We start from the raw sequence: 5,423 nt of genomic DNA, 5'->3' as shown, positions 1-5,423 counted from the left end.
CAATTAGACTGTTCCAGGGGCCCAAGCATTTACTGCTATTGCACTGTAACCGTTAAACCTCTGAACCTAGGATATCTGCAAACTTTCCCTTTCCTGCCAATCCTAGTAAAATATCATTCCACTTAGCCTTGTATCAGAGTGGTTATTGGGACCCACCAGGGCTAGCACCTACAAGGCCCAGTTGCTGAAACACTCACAGTGCTGGCCTCTGAGTCGTGGTAGACCTGATGCCTTAGGGCGTTGGTATGCTCTGGCACCGAACAGCCCCAATAATTTCCCTGGAATATTTAAGTCTTTCAGCTAAATATAGCTTTGTGGGCAGGATTCAACCTAACTGAAAATGCAGACTGGAGTGACAAAATTAAAATACTTAAAAAAAAATAATAAAAAGGCAGAGGAGGCTTTACAAAGCCTTTTCCATTGTGATATTATAAGCTCTGTCCTTTTATATCAGTTATTTCATTTTCTCGCAAGTTGAATTTAGCCATAGGAAAATTACCAATATACAGAGAATATATATTATTAAAGAGTTATTAGTTTAAATATGCTAACTTTTAAAAACATTAAATTTATAGTCAGGTTGATATAGTTCCCATTTTATTTACAGAACTGTATTGATTTTGCCTTTTCCTAAAAGGCCCTTGGAAGTCATGGTAATGGAATGCTTTTCCTTATAGATCAATCAGTGTGAATTTCATGGATTGTATAAAGTGGACAAATTTACAGAGCTCAGCAGATTGTTCCGGCTGTTCATGCAGCAGCAGCAGCCAACCACTTAGTACCACTTACATACTTGCTGGAAAAGCTAGCAAATAAGTGAACAATCAAGTATAATTTTTTTGGCAGCCAGTTACACACTCTTTAACTGTTTTAATTCTGCTGATTATATTATATGCAGTATGTCCCTAATGAAATATGGCTATCCAGGGCTGCTGCACATATCATTCTTTTGAACAGGCAGCTTCTCAAAACTGAGGAGCAAACATACTGACTGGTATGGGTCAGGCATCACTGGAAGGGTTAACAAATCAATTCCTTAGTCATTTTTTTGTATTTCAATTTCCTCTATAATCATACATCATTTGTACATGTGGTCATAAACCCTAGATTGAATTGTTCTTGCAAATATGTTAGCTGACAGGTTTAGCCTTTTTTTCCTGTTTACAAGTTGTCCAAGAGCCAGTTCCTGTGAATATATTAGTTATTCTTAATATTCACCAGATTGGGTCACATGAACCATTTCTGTCCTTTAGGTTGTTTATGAACTGTTCATCACAACTATGGTTTTGACTGTTCTCTATTCATGGTGTGTGATTGGTCACCAAAGTCACATGGTGTCATTTTTTTTATCCTGATTAGAGGACAAACTCTTAAGTCAGTTGACTAACAAGTAACTGAAAGTGAATAATACACATCCCAGTACAAATTTTCCCATGAATGATTGTTCATACTAAATAATGAAATGTTTGGGATTACCAAACATTTTCACCAATAACATATTGATCATCTGAATACTTGTGAACATAAATAATGTCTCCACAAAAAACAGAACTCACCATTTGGGTGGTTGGAAACCTTCTGGCAAAAAATGTTTTAAATGGAAAATAGGAGTGAAACTGAATTTTATTTGAGAAAAGTCTCTGCTTTCCGCAGAAAGTTTTTAATTTTCACTGAAAATCTGAACACCCAAAAATAAAAACAAAACAAAAATATTAAATAGTTGGCCAAAAATTGAGAAGTTTTGATTTAGCAATGCTCTGATGGAGCCTCTTGGGAGTTGTATTTCAGGAGCTTCATGCTTCCATTCTCCTCTATGGGTTAAATTTCCTAGCCAGATTACATCTTCCATGATCCACCACAACAAGCGACTCCTATGATACACCATGTTGACTCAGCAAGAGGGGAGATTGTGATTCATCATGGGAGGTGTAATCCAGCCAGATAGCTTGGTCTATATAGGGGAATCGGGACCATAAGTTACCTGAACTACAACCCCCAGGAGAAACTGCAGCAGCATTTCCCAAGAGAAATTTTTGGTTTTCAGTTTTTGATTTTTCACCAAAAAGTTAACATTTCCCATGGGAACCCCCTCCCCCTCCGCATTTTCTGATCACTTCTGCTCGTCATCTTTACTGGTAATATTTGACCAGCACTGATGATGATATGGTTGCCTGTTTATTGCCTATTTTTCTTTCACAAGCCTATAGCTTGGATTTAGCAAAGCACTTAAATGAATGATAAAATTAAAGCATGTATGTAAGTCCTGTTGACTGCAGTGCAACTACAGTTGCTTTAGTTTAAGCACATACTTAAATGCTTTGCTGCATAGGGATGGATTTAAGCACATTTAAATCCATTACTAAATCAGGGCCTAAATGAGTAACTGCTTCAAGGGTGGACTTGTTAAATATGGAGAAGAGAGATTGTATACTTGGTGTAAGTAAACATGCAGCAGCTCAGTATCTACTTGTTTTGCTAGCACTGTGTTCAGAAATTCTGAATGCTTCTTTAGTGAGCTCATTGATATTAATAGCCAGAATGCTCACAGCTATTTCATACTAGTTTTTTTGTATCTGAGCGCTGGGAACAAACTGGAAGGCTTGAGCATGCTTATTTCTGCTCTGGATGCTTGTACAGAGATTCAGTCAGTATCTTAGAACGTTAGAAAGAGTGTCTCATAGATCTGCTAATTACATAAGTCTCACTTTGACAGCAGCCTTGGGTGCAATTGATCTGCGAGAGTGTGTGGAACCATTATTCTACCTCTGTAATCCATTTAAAGATAACCTAATAATTTAAAGGCTTTTAGGATCATATTCATGTGAATTATTTTAACAGGTTTAATTTAGCCTTAGGAGAATATGCATGGCTGATTTTTTTTTAACATCACTTACTTCTTATGTCAACAAAACAAAAGCATAATGTGAGTCAGTCACGTGCCAAAATTATACAGGAATTACATTTATTTTACCAAGTTTTAGGAAGTGTTGGGATTATACTGGGGCCTGTGATGGCTGAATTTTAGCAGATCAAGAAGCAGCTGTGCTACCTCTCATGAGGGAGGTTTGACTAAATTAAAATACCTTCTTTCCTCCTAGTTCTATCTATTTACTTAAATAATTTAGAAATGCCATATTGTTGTGGTACCTAAAGAGAAGTACAAGAGTGCTTAGCATTTATGAACACACTTTATGTACATAACTAATCCTTACATTGTCCCTTTGAGGTACTACTAGTAAACACTTATATATGGCCCAATCATTTTGCATGTTGCTCTGTGTGCGCGCACACGTGTGTTATATATAAAAACCAAACACACATACATACACACACTTTCCTGGTCTGAAAAGCTTATAATCTGGCAAATGCAGAACTTGAGGATAGACAAAGGAAGGCAAAAATTTAAAATAAAATGAAGGACCATAGAATAAAATAATGATTATTGTAATGGAGCATATTAAAATAGGAATAGTAATACATGCATCTCTTACAGACCGTGATGCTGAGATAGGGTGACCAGACAGCAAGTGTGAAAAATCGGGACAGAAGGTGGGGGGTAATAGGCGTGTGTATAAGACAAAGCCCCAAATATCAGGACTGTCCCTATAAAATCAGGACATCTGGTCACCCTATGCTGAGACAAAGGGGTTAAATGATTTGCCCAAGGCCTCCAGAAGGCAAGTGCCATAGCTGAGACTATTATTAACTGCTATCTCCAAATTTCCAGTCCTTTGGCTTGATCCATTAGACCACACTGCCTGGCAGTTATGTAAGCTGCATTACATACCACACTGTTTAGAGTTAGAAAGCTAACTTAGAATCATTTTCTTTCTACATGAAGAATACATATTGGTGGGCCAAGACTAAATGGGGGGAGGAAAAAGGAGGAACAAGCAAAGAAGTATTTCTATATGGGGCAGAAAAGAACAAGCAACATCTGTCAACCATGATCTTTAGTTTTAATCAGTTTTTGATAGTTTTAATCAGGCCAATACATTGAACCAAACCCCTGTTAAATCATTGCTCAGCCCGAGTCCTTCACCCACATTCCTTAGGGCATTGGGTGTTTCATTTCCTGCCTCCATTTCACACAGAGACACAATTTCCTTTGCACAGATCCGTGAACAGCAAAACCTCCCTGTGTCTCTGGTCTGAGCCAGGGCGTTCGATTCCAGTGAACCCTTCTCTCCTGCAATGCGATGGTCAGACAGAGGGGACGTGGCACCTGCATCCCTGCCAGGGAGATATTGGCTCGGCTCTTTCTTTCTGCTGCTGTTGTTAGTCCATGAAACATCAAAGGTGGAATGCAAGGCTGAGTTCATGCACCAGCCCCCTGAAAAAATTTCAGTGCCCCAGAGAAATCCTGCCCCCTGCTATTGGAATGATGTGCTGGAAATTTGAATGGGAAAGGGACTGTCTGAATTGTCAGAGTGGGGAATGAACAACAATCTACAGCAATGTCATTAACACAAACACACTCATCCTGCTCCAGCCGGAAGGGAAATGGGCAGGAATCCTCGCTGTTCACCCAAGGGGACACTTACACTGATGCGCAGCCGTGAGTGTGCTGGGGAAGCTGGTCTGGGCAAACAATTTGAAGTGACAATTCAGTGAGAACAGAATCATCATGTAATGATACAACTGTACATCAAGTAGTTGTGACCGAGTGGTTAAGGTGATGGAATAGCAATCCATGGGGGTCTTCCCTGTGCAGGTTCAAATCCTGCTAACTATGCAAGCGCTGCACTGTTGTTATTATTACTGTAGACTTGGTGCCTGAGCATCCAGAGTGCAAACTGGAGCCAGGTCTACTTTCACTCTCTCTACACTTAAAATGCTGCTGTGTCACTGCTATAGCACTTTGGAGTACACAGTGATTGGAGAGGTTTTCCCATCCCTGTAATAGCTACATGGACAGAACAATTCTTCCTTTTCTTTAGCACTATCTAACCCGGGCTTAGGTCACCTTAACTCTATGGGTTTGGGGTGTGTGGGTTTTTCACACCCTGAGAGACGTCGCTCTGCCAGTGAAGTGCCCACTTAGATCCCTCTTGGTATTTCAATGCAGGCACTGACCTGTGAGAGGAAAACATCAGCTCACAAACACAGAGACTGAATTCCTCACATTTAATCTCTCTGCACTTTCCAGAAAGTCACAAAATTCAATTCATTCTTGCTAGGACAGAGAAAAACTAAGTGACACTAAGTTTTTTGGCTTGGGTAAATAAAATTAAGTGTTTAATTAATATAGTAAAAAAGCTGTACTGATTCTTCTAACTAACACCACAGCGTGAAATAGGAACAGAGACAAATCTTGTCAGTGATGACTAATTTCACAAATGATCTTCCCATTATTAATTTCCACGCTGCCCCCATTGGAGGTCTGGGCATTGCCAGTGTCACTGCTCTGCATTCACCTTCCC

General features: G+C 39.4%; 1 non-coding gene across 1 annotated transcript; it reads left to right on the top strand.

Annotated features, from left to right (window-relative positions):
* Positions 1–4,652: 4,652 nt before the first annotated feature.
* On the top strand, positions 4,653–4,735 carry TRNAA-AGC. Its single transcript has one exon. It is a non-coding gene; the product is annotated as a tRNA-Ala (tRNA).
* The last annotated feature ends 688 nt before the right edge of the window (positions 4,736–5,423 follow it).

The sequence above is a fragment of the Mauremys mutica genome, unplaced genomic scaffold (assembly GCF_020497125.1).
Source record: "Mauremys mutica isolate MM-2020 ecotype Southern unplaced genomic scaffold, ASM2049712v1 Super-Scaffold_100274, whole genome shotgun sequence".
Classification (NCBI taxonomy): Eukaryota; Metazoa; Chordata; order Testudines; family Geoemydidae; genus Mauremys; species Mauremys mutica.
This window is presented reverse-complemented; position numbering and strand designations above follow the sequence as displayed.